This window comes from Arachis stenosperma, chromosome 2, assembly GCF_014773155.1.
Source record: "Arachis stenosperma cultivar V10309 chromosome 2, arast.V10309.gnm1.PFL2, whole genome shotgun sequence".
NCBI classification, from domain to species: domain Eukaryota; kingdom Viridiplantae; phylum Streptophyta; class Magnoliopsida; order Fabales; family Fabaceae; genus Arachis; species Arachis stenosperma.
The window spans coordinates 108,209,748-108,229,361 of NC_080378.1; the positions used below are offsets into that span (position 1 = coordinate 108,209,748).

The 19,614-nt window shown below is 39.3% G+C and overlaps 2 non-coding genes across 2 annotated transcripts; both read left to right on the forward strand.

Annotated features, from left to right (window-relative positions):
* The first annotated feature begins 942 nt into the window (after positions 1-942).
* On the forward strand, positions 943-1,050 carry LOC130965048 (small nucleolar RNA R71). Its single transcript, XR_009081106.1, has one exon. It is a non-coding gene; the product is annotated as a small nucleolar RNA R71 (small nucleolar RNA).
* A 12,314-nt stretch (positions 1,051-13,364) lies between these two features.
* Positions 13,365-13,472, forward strand: LOC130964620 (small nucleolar RNA R71). Its single transcript, XR_009080708.1, has one exon. It is a non-coding gene; the product is annotated as a small nucleolar RNA R71 (small nucleolar RNA).
* The last annotated feature ends 6,142 nt before the right edge of the window (positions 13,473-19,614 follow it).

Here is a 19,614-nt window from a genome sequence, read left to right on the forward strand (position 1 = left end):
AGAGGAAGAATACTCAACAGAGCTCAAGAATGGCAGCAGTAAGTCTAAAGGAATCTCTATGGTCTCAGTTTGAGCCTCAGATTCCCAAGGTTCCTCATTGGGGAACTCATTGGAGGCCAGTGGACGTCCAGTGAGGCCTTCCTCAGTGGCGTTCACTGCCTCTTCTTCCTCCCAGAATTCGGCCATATTTATGGCTTTGCACTCTCCTTTTGGATTTTCTTCAGTGTTACTTGGGAGAGTGCTTGGGGGAAGTTCAGTAATTTTCTTGCTCAGCTGACCCACTTGTCCTTCCAAATTCCTAATGGAGGATCTAGTTTCAGTCATGGAACTTTGAGTGGTTTTGATTAGATCAGAGACCATGGTTGCTAAGTCAGAGGTATTCTGCTTAGAGCTCTCTGTCTGTTGCTGAGAAGATGATGGAAAAGGTTTACCATTGTTAAACCTGTTTCTTCCACCATTATTATTGAAACCTTGTTGAGGTCTCTCTTGATTCTTCCATGAGAGATTTGGGTGATTTCTCCATGAAGAATTATAGGTGTTACCATAGGGTTCTCCCAGGTAATTTACCTCTTCCATTGAAGGGTTCTCAGGATCATAAGCTTCTTCCTCAGATGAAGCATCCTTAGTACTGTTTGGTGCATTTTGCATTCCAGACAGACTTTGAGAAATCAGATTGACTTGTTGAGTCAATATTTTATTCTGAGCCAAAATGGCATTCAGAGTGTCAATCTCAAGAACTCCTTTCTTCTGACTAGTCCCGTTGTTCACAGGATTTCTTGCAGAAGTGTACATGAATTGGTTATTTGCAACCATTTCAATCAATTCTTGAGCTTCTGCAGGCGTCTTCTTCAGATGAAGAGATCCTCCAGCAGAGCTATCCAAAGACATCTTGGATAGTTCAGAGAGACCATCATAGAAAATACCTATGATGCTCCATTCAGAAAGCATGTCAGAAGGACATTTTCTGATTAATTGTTTGTATCTTTCCCAAGCTTCATAGAGGGATTCTCCATCCTTTTGTCTGAAGGTTTGGACTTCCACTCTAAGCTTACTCCATCTTTGTGGTGGAAAGAACTTTGCCAAGAAGGCATTGACTAGCTTTTCCCAAGAGTCCAGGCTTTCTTTAGGTTGAGAGTCCAACCATATTCTAGCTCTGTCTCTCACAGCAAAAGGGAATAGCATCAGTCTATAGACCTCAGGGTTAACTCCATTAGTCTTGACTGTATCACAGATTTGCAAGAACTCAGCTAAAAACTGATGAGGATCTTCCATTGGAAGTCCATGAAACTTGCAATTCTGTTGCATTAGAGAAACTAATTGAGGCTTAAGCTCAAAGTTGTTTGCTCCAATGGCAGGGATAGAAATGCTTCTCCCATAGAAATCAGGAGTAGGTGCAGTAAAGTCACCAAGCACCTTCCTTGCATTGTTGGCATTGTTGTTGTTTTCGGCTGCCATTTGTTCTTCTTCCTTGAAGAATTCGGTCAGGTGCTCTAAAGAGAGTTGTGTTTTGGCTTCTCTTAGCTTTCTCTTCAAGGTCCTTTCAGGTTCAGGATCAGCCTCAACAAGAATGCCTTTGTCTTTGCTCCTGCTCATAAGAAAGAGAAGGGAACAAGAAAATGTGGAATCCTCTATGTCACAGTATAGAGATTCCTTTAGGTGTCAGAGGAAAAGAAAAATAGAAGAAAGAAGAAGGAGAATTCGAACTTGATCAGATATAGTTCGAATTGTGCATTAAGAAGGAGTGATACTCCATAAATAGAAGGATGTGAAGAAGAAGGGGGGATAATTTTCGAAAATTAATTATAAAATTTTGAAAACATTTTGAAGAACACTAATTGATTTTCGAAAATAAAAGTGGGAAAGAAATCAAGTGATTTTCGAAAAAAAAGATTTTGAAATTAGACATCAAAAAGATTTGATTGAAAACTATTTTGAAAAAGATGTGGTTAAGAAGATATGATTGAAAAGTTATGGTCAAAGAGATGTGATTGAGAAGATATGATTTGAAAACAATTTTAAAAGATATAATTTGAAAACAATTTGAAAAAGATTTGATTTTAAAAATTAATAACTTGCCTAACAAGAAAAGATATGATTCAAACATAAAACCTTTCTCAACAGAAAAGGCAACAATTTTGAGATGTTCAATCAAATCATTAATTGTTAGTAAGTATCTTTTAAAAAGGAAAGAAATTGATTTTGAAAAACATTTGATTGAAAAGATTTGATTTGAAAAAGATTTGATTTTGAAAAACTAAAAAAAATTGATTTGAAAACAAAATCTTCCCCCTAGCACCATCCTGGCGTTAAACGCCCAGAATGGTATACATTCTGGCGTTTAACGCCCAAAATGCTACCTTTTTGGGCGTTAAACGCCCAACCAGGTACCCTGGCTGGCGTTTAAACGCCAGTCTGTCTTCTTCACTGGGCATTTTTGAATGCTCAGCTTTTTCTGTGTGATTCCTCTGCAGTGTGTTCTGAATCTTCAATTCTCTGTATAATTGACTTGAAAGGACACAGATTAAAAATATTTTTGGATTTTTTTAATAATAAGAACCAATCAAAATGCAACAAGAATCAAATAACTATGCATGCAGGACACCAAACTTAGCAGTTTGTATACTACTGACACTAACAAGATGAGAATGCATATGAGACACAAAGATATTCAAGTCAATAGAATTCAAAGATCAAAACAAAGAAGTACATGCATGGATTCGAAAATATATCAAAAACATGCAATTGACACCAAACTTAAGATGAGACTCTAGACTCAAACAAGACATATTTTTGGATTTTATGATTTTTGTAAAATTTTTTTTTTTTGTGATTTTCGAAAATTAAGTGGAAAAAGGTATCAAAATTCTTAATGAGAATTCCAGGAATCAGTGCAATGCTAGTCTAAGACTCCGGTCCAGGAATTAGACATGGCTTCACAGCCAGCCAAGCTTTCAAAGAAAGCTTCGGTCCAAAACACTAGACATGGCCAGAGGCCAGCCAAGCCTTAGCAAATCACTGCTCCAAAAGCAAGATTGACGAGAAATCAACAAGCTCTTGTGGTGATAAGTTGAAACCTCGGTCCAATCAGATTAGACATGGCTTCTCAGCCAGCCAGATTTCAACAAATCATCATGAAACTCTAGAATTCATCTTCAAGAATTTCGAAAAAAAATAATACCTAATCTAAGCAACAAGATGAACCGTCAGTTGTCCAGCCTAAACAATCCCGGGCAATAACACCAAAACTTGATGTTGTTGCCGGATCTTGGCACTGATGTTACCAAAAGCTTGCTCAAAACTTGAACAATCCCCGGCAACGGCGCCAAAAACTTGGTGCGCGAAATTGTGAACAATACTTTTTCACAACTCAAATAATCCCCGGTAATGGCTCCAAGAACTTGGTGGCTCAATACCATGGCATTACACAACTTCGCACAACTAACCAGCAAGTGCACTGGGTCGTCCAAGTAATAAACCTTACGTGAGTAAGGGTCGATCCCACGGAGATTGTTAGTATTGAAGCAAGCTATGGTCATCTTGTAAATCTTAGTCAGGCAAACTCAGATGTATATGGTGATGAACGAAAATAACATAAAAGATAAGGATAGAGATACTTATGTAATTCATTGGTAGGAACTTCAGATAAGCGCATGAAGATGCCTTCCCTTCCGTCTCTCTGCTTTCCTACTGCCTTCATCCAGCCCTTCTTACTCCTTTCCATGGCAAGCTCGTGTAGGGTCTCACTGTTGTCAGCAGCTACCTCCCATCCTCGCGGTGAAAGCTAATGCATACACTCTGTCACAGTGCTGCCAATCACCGGTGTGGTTCCCTCCCCTACCGGAATAGAATAACTCTTTTGCGTCTGTCACTAACGCCCAGTAGGTTACAGGTTTGAAGCACGTCACAGTCATTCAATCATTGAATCCTACTCAGAATACCACAGACAAGGTTAGACCTTCCGGATCCTCTTGAATGCTGCCATCAGTTCTTGCCTATACCACGAAGACTCTGATCTCACGGAATGGCTGGCTCGTTTGTCAGGCGAGCACTCGGTTGTCAGGCGATCAACCATGCATCATGCAATCAGAAATCCAAGAGATATTCACTAAGCCTCAAATGCTTGTAGAACAAGAGTGGTTGTCAGTCACTTTGTTCATGAGTGAGAATGGTGATGGGCGTCAATCATCACCTTCATCAAGTTGAAGAACAAGTGATATCTTGGAACAAGAACAAGCGGAATTGAATGAAAGATCAATAGTAATTGCATTAATACTCGAGGTACAGCAGAGCTCCACACCTTAATCTATGGTGTGTAGAAACTCCACCGTTGAAAATACATAAGAACAAGGTCTAGGCATGGCCGTGAGGCCAGCCTCCCAATGATCAAAGGATCTAAAAATAATCCAAAGATTTCTAATACAATAGCAAAAGGTCTTACTTATAAGAAACTAGTAGCCTAAGGTGTACAGAAATGAGTAAATGACATAAAAATCCTCTTCCGGGCCCACTTGGTGTGTGCTTGGGCTGAGCAATGAAGCAAATTTCGTGTAGAGACTCTTCTTGGAGTTAAACGCCAGCCCTGGTGCCAGTTTAGGCGTTTAACTCCCATTTGGGTGCCAGTTCCAGCGTTTAACGCTGGGATTTCTTGAGGTGACTTTGAACGCCGGTTTGGGCCATCAAATCTTGGGCAAAGTATAGACTATCATATATTGCTGGAAAGCCCAGGATGTCTACTTTCCAACGCCGTTGAGAGCGCGCCAATTGGGCTTCTGTAGCTCCAGAAAATCCGCTTCGAGTGTAGGGAGGTCAGAATCCAACAACATCTGCAGTCCTTTTTGGTCTCTGGATCAGATTTTTGCTCAAGTCCCTCAATTTCAGCCAGAAAATACCTGAAATCACAGAAAAACACACAAACTCATAGTAAAGTCCAGAAAAGTGAATTTTAACTAAAAACTAATAAAAATATACTAAAAACTAACTAGATCATATCAAAAACATACTAAAAACAATGCCAAAAAGTATACAAATTATCCGCTCATCAATAGCAGAGGTGACAAATGAGGTGAGGAAAGGCTAACCTTGCTAAGGTAGAGGACTTGTCCGCCACCCTGTAGAGTTCTTGGGCTATAACCTCATGAACTTCCATTTCTTCTCCAATCATGATGCTATGAATCATGATGGCCCGGTCTAGAGTAACTTCGGACCGGTTGCTAGTGGGAATGATTGAGCGTTGGATAAACTCCAACCATCCTCTAGCCACGGGTTTGAGGTCATGTCTTCTCAATTGAACCGGCTTCCCTCTTGAATCTCTCTTCCATTGTGCGCCCTCTTCACATATAACTGTGAGGACTTGGTCCAACCTTTGATCAAAGTTGACCCTTCTAGTGTAAGGATGTTCATCTCCTTGCATCATGGGCAAGTTGTGTAACAACCCTAGTTTTTGAAAATTAGATAATTAGTTATTTGTGATTTATTTTATTTGTTGATAATTTTATTTTAAGAAAATTATTTTACTAAAGGTAACTAAATGAAGTTTCATCATAATTCGAGTTTAGATTAATTAGAATTCTTAAATAATCTTTATTAGATATTTGGTACAATTGAAATTATAATTTTGATAAATGAAAAATAAGAAAGAATTGTATAATTTAATTTAAATAAATTCTACTTTAAATGAATTATGTTATTAATTTGAACTTCTAGAAATTATTTTATTAGAAATGATTAGATTGATATTTATAAATACTTTAAGTTTAAGTGAATTAATATTGATGTACAATTTTTATTATGATTAATTACTTTATAAATTGATATTTAAGTTTCAGGGATAGAAAAATAATAGAGATTTGTATGATTTAATCTAGAAAATTGATATTTGAATTTAAATTGTATTTTACAAAATATAATTAACTTGTTCATTTTATAATGTAAATTAGAAATAATTGATTTAACTTAGCAATATGTTGATAAATAATGTTTCTAAATATTTTTAAGAGAGTATATTTGATTTTAAAATCACTCTACCCTTCAATTTTATCAAAATATCTATTCATATCTATCCATATTCTTTTATAAAATCCTAATTTCTAACCCTAATTCCCAAATTGAATCAGAAACCTGATTCCCAAATTAATTGAGAAACCTAACCCTAGCTTCCCTCACCACAGTCGCACCTCACCCCCCTTTCACCCCCCTCTCACACGGACAGCACTCACACTCATCAACTCATATCACACACACTCACACTCAACAGAGACAAGAGAGAGGAGATAAGAGGGAGCCATCGCACTGCCACTGTCCAGCTCCGCCTGCACCGTCATGCCTCCCGTCACCATCGGATTTGTCGTCGCCGTTTGTGGAGCCGCGAGGAGCGTTGCCGTCGAAGCCACGCTGTTCGTCACTGCCTGGTCACCGTTCTACCGTCTGTCAAGCCCGTTCCGTCACCTGAGAAGAACCACGAAGAGGAGAGAGCTCGTGTGCGAAAGGTAACGCCGCCGTGCCTCCGTCGCGCCTCCATCACCGTTGAGCTACCTTGCGGTTTCTAGCCCCGTTGCGTCTGGTCGTTGTTGAGGGAATTGTCAACGTCGCGGCTGTGAGCATGGGCTTCAAAGAGAAGAGAACGTAATGAGAAGAGGAGTTGTGTCCCATCTCTGCCACTGTCGTCGCACTCCGCCGCCACGCCAGGTTATCTTGTTGAGGTTAGAAGTCACTGCCATCACCGTTTGGGTCTGCCGTGGAGAGGAGCAGCATTGACTTCACCGGAAATCTGCTGCTGGAACCTCTGTTAACTTGCCCTGCGCTGCTGAGTCACCACTGAAGCTAAGAATAGGTACTGGAAACTGTTAACGGAGCAGCTGCGTTAAGTGTTCTCTGCGAGTTTCGACATTTGAGGTAGGGGATTTAACGTTTTTAATTTAGAATGCCTACAAAGTTATTGGATAAGTGCAAATGGTTAATAATAGTTAAGAATTTCTTAATTGATAAGAATGACTTGAAATGTGTTTGAGAATGGTTAGCTATTGTGATTTTTCTGAGTTATGATTTGAATTAAATGTGGCTGTGAATGGTGAATCATTTGATAATACTTGTTAAATTGAAATTTGATGAGTTGACTATTGAAAAGTTGTTGTAATAATAATTGATGAGCTGAGTTAGATTTGTGTTTGGTTTGGGATTATTGTGATGATGGTTGAGGTTGTGAAATTTGGAGTGAGTTTGATGATGTGTTAGTGCTTCAACTGGATTATTGAATTCAGGTTAAGGCTGCGAATGTCTTTGGGCTTTGTTGTGAGTGTTTGAAGTTGTAATTGATATTGTTTTCTCTGATATGGATGGAATTGTTGAAAAGTTCTGACTCTATGTGATTATACTGAATTAGTTGAGTTGTGTGGCTGAAATTATGATTGGAAATGATTGAGATTTTTGATTGAAACTTTGGTTGAATTTTGTTGATCTTGTGAGATTGAATTATAAATTGTTTGATGAGAGATTATTGTGATTTTGGTATTTTGATGGGTCAAATTGAAACTATTGCTGTTGAGTTGGTTTATTGTAATGGGTTTAGTTAGTGATTAATTGAAGTTAGGCTTAAGGAATAATTGGAAGATTGAATCTTAAAATGTTGAACTAGTTGCTGAAAGTCTGATTTTTGAAATTAAAAGTGACTTTGGAAGTGAATCAGTTATTCAACGATGATCGAAAGAGTAATAGAGTAAATACTGAGTAAAGTATAATAAAAGTTGTTGTTAGGATTCAATTTTGAGAAGTTTGAATTAATTATAGAACTAGTTATGATTTTTCAAAGTTAAAATGTAAAACTTGATTTTCTGCATTATGTTTAAAAGAAGCCGGAAACTTTGAAAAGCTATAACTATTTCTGTGATTATCGGAATTGTGTGAGACCAAGTCCGGATTGAGCTTGGGAATATAGGGAACTGGACTGCTGAATTTGAGGCTTTTTCACTAAGTTTATGATTTATGATGAATTTTTGAGTCATGGATGTCAAATCTGGTTTTTCTGCTGAGCATTTAACACAGCAGCAACTTGATTTCTTTAATGGAAATTCTGCATTTTGAATTTTGAGATGGAACCAATTTTATATGAAACTTTGGTCCTAATACTTTAATTTCATAAAAATTTAGAATTGTTAGAGTTGTGGTTTTAAAGATTTGGATTTTCAAAGAAAGATGTATTATGCAGTAAAAGTCAAGCTTTGTTTTTCTAAGTCAGTAACTTTGAGGTTTTATAATTTTTAAATCTGGAATGATATTAAGATGCAACCAATTGGAAGTGAAAATTAAGTATGTTTAGCATATGTGACTTAAATTTCAGGGCTATCCATGTTTTAATGAGTAAGTTACGGAACTTGGAAGAAGATAAGTCCATTAAGTTTTAAAACAGAATTCTGCAGAAAATTAGTCAACTTCTAGGTTATATAACTTCTTCGTTAAAAATGATATTGACTTGAAACCAATTGGAAAAGAAACTTGGATGAGTGAAGTTGAACTGTATTAATTTTCAAAGTTATTGGAATTAACTTGGATTTTATATTGAATTTTGAATGTCACCTGCTGCTGCTGTTTTTCTGATTTTACGCACTGCAGAGCAGTCTCGGTTTTTCCTTTATTCCTAAGGCTAGAGAAACCAGAAAATTATGATCCTTGGTTTGTTAGAAAGCTTATTTCAAGACGAACGCCTGGACATAAAGTTTGCGCAATTCCGAGTTCATTTGCTATATTAAAATCAGAAAAAAGATAGGGTGTCGAGAATACTTGAGTGAGAATTATGAGTTCATAAAGTTAAAGATGAACTTTAGCATTATATGGCTGATTCAATGTTGGAATTTGCTTGTTTCTGAATTGAATTGACATTGGAAAGGTTGAAGAGAGTTTGGTAAATTGTTTGGTTGGGACCCGTAAGGGTGGCTAAGTCCTATTTTTAAAGGAGATTATGCCCGAATTTTTATAAAAGTATAAGGACTTAATCAAAATCAATATTTAAGGTTTATTTAATGATAATAACTTCAATGATTCTTTTAAGAAAAGATTATTTGGTATATGAGATTGTTGGCAAGGGCGTGGGTCTTGTCCCGCTTGCGTATTTGCAATTATGAAAGAAAAAGGAAAGAGTAATATACCCATTGTATGATTATCTGTTGCTTGAAGCAACCCAAGAGATATTTATTTATTTGTTTGTTGCTTGAAGCAACCCAAGAGATGTTTGTTCGTTGCTTGAAGCAACCCAAGAGATATTGTTTGCTTGTTTGTTGCTTAACGCAACCCAAGAGATATTAGATATATATATATATATGTTGCATAATGCAACCCAAGAGATATTATATATATATGTTGCTTAATGCAACCCAAGAGATATTATTTATTTATTTGTTGCCCTGAGGCAACCCAAGAGTAATTTTCCGTTCCCAAGAGTATATTTCCTGCGAGTAGAAAGCAGAGGCTGTCTCAATAGAGCTGCTAATAATTATATGCGCATTTATTTGAACGGAAAATCGTATCCGGGAAATCGTGAACTCGTGACCGGATAAATGTCGGGAATGCAGGTGCTAACCGACACATGAGCTCATGGCCTGCACTAGGGCGAGACATGCATCATCCTTGTGTGTGCATTTGCATTTGATTGGGCTTGCTCGTTGTATTTCTCTGTGATTGTGCTGTTTGCCTTGTTGTGACTTGTTTGTTTGCTGAATTGAATCTTTTGTTAGTGCTATTAGTTGGTGAATGTATGATGATGATTAAGAATTGATGTTGTGATTGAAAATTATCTATGAGGTTGAAAATGCTTAAAGTGACCAGTTTTATATTTTGGGAATTTGTTTTGAGCTTAGGTTTTTGAAAGAGGTAAATAATTAGTAAAGTAAAACCAAAAGAGTAGTATTTCCAAAAAGAGTTTGACAAAAATATAGTTTCCTTAAGTATATTAATTATTTGCATTCTATTTCATTACTTTTACGGTATTCCCATTCCCTACTGAGAACGTGTGGTTTGTTCTCACCCCAAAATCTTCCACCCTTTCAGTGACACAGGTTCGAAGATACAGTTTGAAGCTGCGGGCGATTATAGAATTTATTTATGAGTTAAATGTAGGAGTTAATTTGCTTTCATAGAATTCCCTCGCTGTTGTAGCTTTAGTTTTTTTTTATTTTACACAGAGGGATAGGATTTGTATCTAAGTTTTATTGGAAATCTTTTGTATGACAGATATTATTATTAGTAATTATGTGATTATTATTACTTGATGATGTTTGCTATATGATTTTAATTATCAAAAACAAAATTTTCTGGTATTTTTACTAAAATTGAATCGCGATATCGAACTAGAGGCTCAATAGTAAATAGTTAATAAAGGAAAGCAAGTTGGTAACGCCTTACTTTTGGTACGATCATGACGTTCTAGAAGTTGGGTCGTTACAAGTTGAACGCCAACCTTACACTTTCCGGACTAAAATCCAAGTAATTCCCCCGAACCATAGTAAGATAATTCTTTGGATCCGGGTTCACACTTTGATCATGGTTCTTGGTGATCCATGCATTGGCATAGAACTCTTGAACCATCAAGATTCCGACTTGTTGAATGGGGTTGGTAAGCACTTCCCAACCTCTTCTTCGGATCTCATGGCGGATCTCCGGATATTCACCCTTTTTGAGTGAAAAGGGGACCTCGGGGATCACCTTCTTCAAGGCCACAATTTCATAGAAGTGGTCTTGATGCACCCTTGAGATGAATCTATCCATCTCCCATGACTCGGAGGTGGAAGCTTTTGCCTTCCCTTTCCTCTTTCTAGAGGTTTCTCCGGCCTTGGATGCCATAAATGGTTATGGAAAAACAAAAAGCAATGCTTTTACCATACCAAACTTAAAAGGTTTGCTCGTCCTCGAGCAAAAGAAGAAAGAAGAGAGTAGAAGAAGAAGAAATGAGGAGGAAGGGAGTGGCTTTTGTATTCGGCCAAAGAGGGGGAGAAGTGGTGTTTAGGTTGTGTGAAAATGAAGGGGTGAAGAAGGGTTTATATAGGAGATGGGGGGTCATGGTTCGGTCATTTGTGGGTGGGTTTGGGAGGGAAAGTGGTTTGAATTGGATGTGAGTGGTGAAGAGAAAGATGGGATTTGATAGGTGAAGGGTTTTTGGGAAAGAGGAGTTGAGGTGATTGGTGAATGGGTGAAGAAGAGAGAGAGAGTGGTGGGGTTGGTGGGGATCCTGTGGGGTCCACAGATCCTGTGGTGTCAAGGAAAAGTCATCCCTGCACCAAATGGCATTCAAAATCACGTTTTGAGCCATTTCTGGCGTTAAACGCCGGGCTGGTGCCCATTCCTGGCGTTTAACGCCAGGTTCTTGCCCTTTTCTGGCGTTTAACGCCAGTCTGGTGACCCTTTCTGGCGTTAAACGCCCAGAATGGTGCCAGACTGGGCGTTAAACGCCCAACTGCTAGCCTCACTGGCGTTTAAACGCCAGTGGGTTCTTCCTCCAGGGTGTGCTGTTTTTCTTCCTGTTTTTCATTCTGTTTTTGCTTTTTCAATTGATTTTGTGTCTTCTTATGATCATCAACCTACAAAAAAAAACATAAAATAACAAAGAGAAATAGATAAAATATAACATTGGGTTGCCTCCCAACAGGCGCTTCTTTAATGTCAGTAGCTTGACAGAGGGCTCTCATGGAGCCTCACAGATACTCAGAGCAATGTTGGGACCTCCCAACACCAAACTTAGAGTTTGAATGTGGGGGTTCAACACCAAACTTAGAGTTTGGTTGTGGCCTCCCAACACCAAACTTAGAGTTTGACTGTGGGGGCTCTGTTTGACTCTGATTTGAGAGAAGCTCTTCATGCTTCCTCTCCATGGTGACAGAGGGATATCCTTGAGCCTTAAACACTAAGGATTCTTCATTCACTTGAATGATCAGTTCGCCTCCATCAACATCAATCACAGCCTTTGCTGTGGCTAGGAAGGGTCTGCCAAGGATGATGGATTCATCCATGCACTTCCCAGTTTCTTGGACTATGAAATCAGTAGGGATGTAATGGTCTTCAATCTTCACCAAAACATTCTCTACAAGTCCATAAGCTTGTTTTCTTGAGTTGTCTGCCATCTCTAGTGAGATTCTTGCAGCTTGTACCTCAAAGATCCCTATCTTCTCCATTACAGAGAGAGGCATGAGGTTTACACTTGACCCTAAGTCACACAGAGCCTTCTTGAAGGTCATGGTGCCTATGGTACAAGGTATTGAAAACTTCCCAAGATCTTGTCTCTTTTGAGGTAATTTCTGCCTAGACAAGTCATCTAGTTCTTTGGTGAGCAAAGGAGGTTCATTCTCCCAAGTCTCATTTCCAAATAACTTGTCATTTAGCTTCATGATTGCTCCAAGATATTTAGCAACTTGCTCTTCAGTGACATATTCATCCTCTTCAGAGGAAGAATACTCATCAGAGCTCATGAAAGGCAGAAGTAAGTCCAATGGAATCTCTATGGTCTCATTTTGAGCCTCAGATTCCCATGGTTCCTCATTGGGGAACACATTGGAGGTCAGTGCACGCCCATTGAGGTCTTCCTCAGTGGCGTACACTTCCTCTTCTTCCTCTCCAAATTCGGCCATGTTGATGGCCTTGCACTCTCCTTTTGGATTTTCTTCTGTATTGCTTGGAAGAGTACTTGGAGGGAGTTCAGTAATTTTCTTACTCAGCTGTCCCACTTGTGCCTCCAAATTCCTAATGGAGGACCTTGTTTCAGTCATGTAACTTTGAGTGGTTTTGATTAGATCAGAGACCATGGTTGCTAAGTCAGAGGGGTTCTGCTTAGAATTCTCTGTCTGTTGCTGAGAAGATGATGGAAAAGGCTTGCCATTGCTAAACCTGTTTCTTCCACCATTATTGTTGTTGAAACCTTGTTGAGGTCTCTCTTGATTCTTCCATGAGAAATTTGGGTGATTTCTCCATGAAGAATTATAGGTGTTTCCATAGGGTTCTCCTAGGTAATTCACCTCTTCCATTGAAGGGTTCTCAGGATCATAAGCTTCTTCTTCAGATGAAGCATCCTTAGTACTGCTTGGTGCATTTTGCATTCCAGACAGTCTTTGAGAAATCAAATTGACTTGCTGAGTCAATATTTTATTCTGAGCCAATATAGCATTCAGAGTGTCAATCTCAAGAACTCCTTTCTTCTGACTAGTCCCATTGTTCACAGGATTCCTTTCAGAAGTGTACATGAATTGCTTATTTGCAACCATTTCAATTAGCTCTTGAGCCTCTGTAGGCGTCTTCTTCAGATGAAGAGATCCTCCAGCAGAGCTATCCAAGGACATCTTGGATAGTTCAGAGAGACCATCATAGAAAATACCTATGATGCTCCATTCAGAAAGCATGTCTGAGGGACACTTTCTGATTAATTGTTTGTATCTTTCCCAAGCTTCATAGAGGGATTCTCCATCCTTCTGTCTGAAGGTTTGGACTTCCACTCTAAGCTTACTCAATTTTTGAGGTGGAAAGAACTTTGCCAAGAAGGCATTGACTAGCTTTTCCCAAGAGTCCAGGCTTTCTTTAGGTTGTGAATCCAACCATGTCCTAGCTCTGTCTCTTACAGCAAAAGGGAATAGCATTAGTCTGTAGACCTCAGGGTCAACCCCATTAGTCTTGACTGTGTCACAGATTTGCAAGAATTCAGCTAAAAACTGATGAGGATCTTCCAATGGAAGTCCATGGAACTTGCAATTCTGTTGCATTAGAGAAACTAATTGAGGCTTAAGCTCAAAGTTGTTTGCTCCAATGGCAGGGATAGAGATGCTTCTCCCATAGAAGTCGGGAGTAGGTGCAGTAAAGTCACCCAGCACCTTCCTTGCATTGTTGGCATTGTTGTTGTTTTCGGCTGCCATGGGTTCTTCTTCTTTGAAGAATTCGGTCAGGTCCTCTACAGAGAGTTGTGCCTTAGCTTCTCTTAGCTTCCGCTTCAAGGTCCTTTCAGGTTCAGGGTCAGCTTCAACAAGAATGCCTTTGTCTCTGCTCCTGCTCATATGAAAGAGAAGAGAACAAGAAAATGTGGAATCCTCTATGTCACAGTATAGAGATTCCTTGAGGTGTCAGAAGAAAAAAAAATAGAAGAAAGAGGTAGAAGAATTTGAACTTAATCAGATAGAGTTCGAATTGTGCATTAAGAAGGAGTGATACTCCATAAATAGAAGGATGTGAGAAGAGGGGAAGAGAATTTTCGAAAATTAATTAAAAAGATGTCAAAAACATTTTGAAAAATTGATTGATAATTTTCGAAAACTCAAAGTGGAAAAGAAATCAAGTGATTTTTTTGAAAAAGATTTTGAAATTAGAAATTAAAAAGATTTGATTGAAAACTTATTTTGAAAAAGATGTGATTAAAAAGATATGATTGAAAAGATATGATTTGAAAACAATTTTAAAAGATATGATTTGAAAACAATTTTTAAAAGATATGATTTTAAAAATTAATGACTTGCCTAACAAGAAAAGATATGATTCAAACATTAAACTTTTCTCAACAGAAAAGGCAACATACTTGAAATGTTCAATCAAATCATTAATTGTTAATAAGTATCTTTGAAAAAGGAAAGAAATTGATTTTGAAAACATTTGATTGAAAGGATATGATTTGAAAAAGATTTGATTTTGAAAAACTTTGGAATCTTAAAAAAATATGTGATTTGAAAACAAAATCTTCCCCTTGTGCCATCATGGCGTTAAACGCCCAGAATGGTATCCATTCTGGCGTTTAACGCCCAAAATGCTACCTTTTTGGGCGTTAAACGCCCAACCAGGTACCCTGGCTGGCGTTTAAACGCCAGTCTGTCCTTCTTCACTGGGCGTTTTGAACGCCCAGCTTTTTCTGTGTAATTCCTCTGCTGCATGTTCTGAATCTTCAGTCCCCTGTACTATTGACTTGAAAATAGAACCAAGATCAAATAAACAAGGCATGCAAGACACCAAACTTAAGTTTAGACACTAGACTCAAACAAGAAACATAAAATATTTTTGGTTTTTATGATTTTGTAAATTTTTTTTTTGTGCTTTTTTCGAAAATTATGTGAAAATAGAAAATAAAGGTTTCAGAATTCTCAATTTGAATTTCCAGGAATCATTGCAATGCTAGTCTAAGACTTCGGTCCAGGAATTAGACATGGCTTCACAGCCAGCCAAGCTTTCAAAGAAAGCTTCGGTCCAAAACACTAGACATGGCCAATGGCCAGCCAAGCCTTAGCAGATCATTGCTCCAATAGCAAGTTTGATAGAAATCAACAAGCTCTTGTGATGATAAGTTGAAAACTCGGTCCAATAAGATTAGACATGGCTTCACAGCCAGCCAGATTTCAACAGATCACCATGAAACACTAGAATTCATTTTTAAGAACTCTGAAAAAAATACCTAATCTAAGCAACAAGATGAACCGTCAGTTGTCCATACACAAGAACAATGCCCGGCAACGGCGCCAAAAACTTGGTGCACGAAATTGTGATCACTACTTTTACACAAAACAATCCCCGGTAATGAATCCAAAAACTTGGTGCTCAATACCATGGCATAAACACAACTTCGCACAACTAACCAGCAAGTGCACTGGGTCGTCCAAGTAATAAACCTTACGCGAGTAAGGGTCGATCCCACGGAGATTGTTGGTATGAAGCAAGCTATGGTCACCTTGTAAATCTTAGTCAGGCAGACTCAATTGGGTATAGATAATGAATAAAACATAAAGATAAAGATAGAGATACTTATGTATATCATCGGTGAGAGCTTCAGATAAGCGAATGAAGATGCTTTCCCTTCCGTCTCTCTGCTTTCCTACTGTCTTCATCCAATCCTTCTTACTCCTTTCCATGGCAAGCTTATGCAAGGGTTTCACCGTTGTCAGTGGCTACCTCCCATCCTCTCAGTGAAAATGTTCCTATGCTCTGTCACAGCATATGGCTAATCAGCTGTCGGTTCTCGGTCAGGCCGGAATAGAATCCATTGATTCTTTTGCGTCTGTCACTAACGCCCCGCCTGCTAGGAGTTTGAAGCACGTCACAGTCATTCAATCATTGAATCCTACTCAGAATACCACAGACAAGGTTAGACCTTCCGGATTCTCTTGAATGCCGCCATCAGTTCTCGCCTATACCACGAAGACTCTGATCTCACGGAATGGCTGGCTCGTTTGTCAGGCGAGCATTCGGTTGTCAGGCGATCAACCATGCATCGTGTATCAGAAATCCAAGAGATAAACACTAGAGCCTTGGTTGCTTGTAGAACAGAGTGGTTGTCAGTCACTTTGTTCATAAGTGAGAATGATGATGAGTGTCACGGATCATCACATTCATCAAGTTGAAGAACAAGTGATATCTTGGACAAAGAACAAGCGGAATTGAATAGAAGAACAATAGTAATTGCATTAATACTCGAGGTACAGCAGAGCTCCACACCTTAATCTATGGTGTGTAGAAACTCCACCGTTGAAAATACATAAGAACAGGGTCTAGGCATGGCCGAATGGCCAGCCTCCCAAAGTGAGTTCAATCATAAAAACATGATCAAAAGGCTCGATGTCCGAAGATGAAAATACAATAGTAAAAGGTCCTACTTATAGAAAACTAGTAGCCTAGGGTGTACAGAGATGAGTAAATGACATAAAAATCCACTTCCGGGCCCACTTGGTGTGTGCTTGGGCTGAGCAATGAAGCATTTTCGTGTAGAGACTCTTCTTGGAGTTAAACGCCAGCTTTTATGCCAGTTTGGGCGTTTAACTCTCATTTTGGTGCCAGTTCCAGCGTTTAACACTGGAAATTCTGAGGGTGACTTTGAACGCCGGTTTGGGCCATCAAATCTTGGGCAAAGTATGGACTATCATATATTGCTGGAAAGCCCAGGATGTCTATTTTCCAACGTCGTTGAGAGCGCGCCAATTGGGCTTCTGTAGCTCCAGAAAATCCACTTCGAGTGCAGGGAGGTCAGAATCCAACAGCATCTGCAGTCCTTTTCAGTCTCTGAATCAGATTTTTGCTCAGATCCCTCAATTTCAGCCAGAAAATACCTGAAATCACAGAAAAACACACAAACTCATAGTAAAGTCCAGAAAAGTGAATTTTAACTAAAAACTAATAAAAATATAATAAAAACTAACTAAAAGATACTAAAAACATACTAAAAACAATGCCAAAAAGGGTACAAATTATCCGCTCATCAGACCGATAAGAAGAAAATTGGACCAACGAAAGCTACAGCTTGGACCGACAAGAAGAAGTCGGACCAATGAAAAACGTGCGCTAAAACGGACATAGCTCCACCCAAAAAGCCACGGCTCCACGACAAGGCTACCAAAATTGTTCAGAATGACTAAAAAGTGTTCTACGAAAACACTAAAAGGTTGTCGGACAAATTAGCCCCAAGGACCACCTTGACCAAGCAGAAAGTGGACAAAATCAGAAGTGATCAAAAGAGGTCGGACAAACAAAGTACCAACACTCTACAAAGATCCACAAAAACGGACAAAGACATCTCGCAAACGGCCAGAGGAAGGGCAGGAATGTTTTGCTAAAAGGTACGAAGTCTTGAAAAAAGACACTACTTAAAAAAGCGAAAAGCACAGCCTTAAAGACAGAGCTAAAAAGTCATCCAAACAAACTATAAAAAGGTTCCCCATCGGAACACTACCTAAAAAGTTGTTGGATTATGACTAAAAAGCCCGAACAGCGAAGACAAACAAGTCGGAAGAAGGCTGAAAATCCCCTCAACAAAGTAAAAGGGGCAATACCAGACTCGCACAAGGAGAAACTACTCAAGATCGACCAACGTCAGGATGCTTGAGCACGACTTCCCCAAAGAGATCAAATCTCTGAAAAGTACGATCTCACGGAAAGATCGAACTCAAGCAGGGGCAAAATCATACAGGTCGATGTCAGCTAAGAAGAGGCGCAAGTACGATCTCAAAAAATAACAAGCCAAAAGGCTGGGAAACAACTTAAGGCTTAAATATGCTCAGACAAAAGGGATACAACTCCACTCAAAGAAGGCACAATCTCAAACAGGGCTACGAACATCATCCGAGACTAAAAAAGGTTCTATATAAAGAACACTAAAAAGTCGTCGGACAAGTCACTAAAAGCCCAGATATCAAGCCGCAAGGATAACTTCGCCAAAGCAGAGGGTTGTCAACACAAACTTAAAACAAGGCGTGATCTAGAAGGCAAGGGTAGAAAACCCACACTACCACTCAAAAGAGGTTGGACCGTGAAGTACCAAACCTCTAGAAAATCTACAAAGATTGCAAAGCAATGAAGAAACAAGCCAGACAGATGCTTGAGCACGACTTCCAAAGAGATCGAAGCTCTGAAAAAGCACGATCTCATGAAAAAGATCGAACTCAAGCAGGGAGACTGTTCATACCTAGGGTCAAGCTGTCCGACCCGGGATGTTTCGCGACAAGCCGACCGACCTCTTCAGGTCAGACTATCCGACCTCTTCTCAAAGAGCTCGGCCAAATGCCCGACCTCTTCTCAAAGAGCTCGGCCAAATTGCCAAAGGAGCCCAAAGAAGGCCCAAAACGAAGGAACACAGCCCAATCTAAAGGCAGCCAAAGCCCTGAAAGATAAAGGCGGTTCCCCTAAAGATAAGATGACCTCACTCAAAGATAAAGATAAGATAAGATAAGATAACTATCTTATCTCCATAAAGGTCACTCCTCACCATTATAAATACACTGAAGCACCCAGGTATAACTCATACTCTGATTCTACTCAATACCTGCTTAATACCCTTGCTAACTTAAGCATCAGAGTCCCTTGCAGGTACGCCCCACCCTCCGGGGACGAAGGATCAGCACCACCACCAAGTCCAACAAGTCAGACACAGCGGCTCCAGCCACCATCATCAAATCGAACACAACAGCTCCGACCAGTACAGAAGATCTCGTCCGAGATTGACCTACAGTTTCAGGTAACCCTCGGAACAGTGAGAATTTCAGATAAGCGTATGGGGGTGCTTTGTTCCTTTTGAATCTCTACTTTCCTACTGCCTTCATTCAATCATTCATACTCCTTTCCATGGCAAGCTGTATGTTGGGTATCACTGTTGTCAATGGCTACCTCCCGTCCTCTCAGTGAAAATGATCCTCTACGGTTTTTGTACAGCTAATCAACTGTCAGATTTCTCGTCTCAGATGAAAAATACCAGGCACAGCTACCGCATGGCTAATCAGCTGTTAGTTCTCGATCGTGTCGGAATAAGATCCATTGATCCTTTTGCGCACTGTCACTGCGCCCTACAGTCGCGAGTTTGAAGCTCGTCACAGTCATCCCTTCCCAGATCGTACTCAGAATACCACAGACAAGGTTTAGGCTTTCCGGATCTCAGGAATGCTGCCAATTAATTCTAGCCTATACCACAAAGATTCTAATCTCGGATTCAGATGCTCTGTTGTCGGGAGAGATGATGTGAATTGTTGAAGAGAGATCCAAGAGATATGCATTCAAGCTTGTTTTCATGTAGAACGGAAGTGTTTGTCAGGCACGCGTTCATAAGTGAGAATGGTGATGAGTGTTACATAGTCATCACATTCATCATGTTCTTGTGTGCGAATGAATATCTTAGAATAAGAATAAGCTTGAATT